The sequence below is a fragment of the Priapulus caudatus genome, unplaced genomic scaffold (genome assembly GCF_000485595.1).
Source record: "Priapulus caudatus unplaced genomic scaffold, Priapulus_caudatus-5.0.1 Scaffold81, whole genome shotgun sequence".
Classification (NCBI taxonomy): domain Eukaryota; kingdom Metazoa; phylum Priapulida; class Priapulimorpha; order Priapulimorphida; family Priapulidae; genus Priapulus; species Priapulus caudatus.
Genome location: NW_014577142.1, coordinates 435319 through 436918, shown reverse-complemented (window position 1 = coordinate 436918; position 1600 = coordinate 435319). Strand labels below are relative to the sequence as shown.

Below are 1600 nucleotides of genomic sequence, written 5' to 3'. Positions count from 1 at the left end.
TCTAGATACAATAATGTAACCCAAACCCAAGAGGATAGGAACCCTATCCTCTTGGGTTTGGGTTACATTATTGTATCTAGAGCTAGCCATGTTCATGAATAGGACATGATGTTGAGATCGATTACATTCAATTCATTAAAGACTACATGACAAACTGAATAACGACAGATCTTACTAAATAGTAAATTAACGCTAAGAGATATATAAAATTAGTATCTAAAGAAAGCTGAAATATTCTATACTTCACACAATGTTGGTCCGCCACGAATTCTACAACTTACAACTTACAAGCAGATGTCGCAACGTGTGCAACAATGGCGCATGTACTGTAGATACGTTCATTCATAGAACCTACAATTCATTCTTCATTCACTAATCGGACTTATCGTTTTCAGCTGCGATAGAGCATGCCAATATATATACGAAACGATAAATATACAAACCTTTCAGTTAAATATTGTAGAATAAACAATTAGATTAACTTTTTATGGTATTTGAAATTGAATTACGCAAGAACTACCAAAGCGAGTTGCAGAAGGCGCGATAGCGACGAGATAGTGGCTACATTCCATGCGCTATACCAAGAAGGCGAGGAATCGGGCCTGTCAATCTCCGTAATAATACTACTATCGCCTATCCTGTAAATAATAATAAGCCTGTTTCATGAGTTGGATGTAAATTAAGAACACAAACGTTAAAAAATTGTGAATTAGCTGTAAATAAAATTATTTTATAACTATTTACTGCACGTTGATTAGTGTAATAATCAGTTTATCGGAAGTACAAAGACACGCCCATTTACTGTCTCTTTAACCAACCAACCAACCGCAACTCATCCTTTTGAGAAAACGTGGCCATCTAGTGTTGCCTAAAATAAATAAGCCTTTTTTGTCAATATTTGCATGTACGCTTACTTAAAATTATTTGCTGTTGTACATGCTATGTTGAGTTATATCATAAATACAACCTAATAAAATTCAGTGCATAGCAACGAAATTTCAGCAGATGTGAAATAATGTTGGTGTAGCCAGTAATCAAACCTGCAAGTACTGCACTTGTTTGAACGTCAATATTCGTTTACGTCACCCATGCGTCACCGTAATCTGTACACGCGGTCGCCGGACAGAAATCGAAACGTGAAAGAATAACCGAGTTTGAAGTCATTGTTATGAGAACGTTGAGTTGACGGCCTAAAAAAAAATACGTGAGCGCAATTTTAGTATCTTGTTTCGTGTTTTATCTCGTAGTCCTATAGAATGCAAAATTTCCAATTGGCTTGTCAAGTTTAGCAATACTAATACTAGTAATAGTTACTAATACTAAATAGTAATAGTAATACTAATACTAATAGTGATAGTAATAATAGTATTACTATTAGTAATACTAAATAGTAACTAATACTAGTAGTAGTAATAGTAATACTCAGTAATAGCAGCACTGCCTGTGACTGTGAGTCGCAATGACACCTAAAGCAGTAAAGGCTAAACTAAAGACTAAAGTAACCGGTAACTAGTGTTGTCAATCGGTTGTAATTTCGTAATCGATCATCGGTTGGACCCAAGTAACCGATGATCGGTTACAATCGGTTACTCGGGGTGTT

General features: G+C 35.3%; 2 protein-coding genes across 2 annotated transcripts in view; one reads left to right on the top strand and one right to left on the bottom strand.

Annotated features, from left to right (window-relative positions):
- LOC106821648 (ATP-binding cassette sub-family F member 2-like) overlaps nt 1–599 on the bottom strand; it is a 22295-nt gene extending 21696 nt beyond the window's left edge. Inside the window, exon 1 of the mRNA XM_014826538.1 lies at nt 444–599. The gene's annotated coding sequence lies outside the window, so the exon portion shown is untranslated. The remainder of the gene's footprint in view (nt 1–443) is intronic.
- A 487-nt stretch (nt 600–1086) lies between these two features.
- The window catches only part of LOC106821663 (U6 snRNA-associated Sm-like protein LSm6), a 1550-nt gene continuing 1036 nt past the window's right edge, over nt 1087–1600 (top strand). Inside the window, exon 1 of the mRNA XM_014826555.1 lies at nt 1087–1204. The gene's annotated coding sequence lies outside the window, so the exon portion shown is untranslated. The remainder of the gene's footprint in view (nt 1205–1600) is intronic.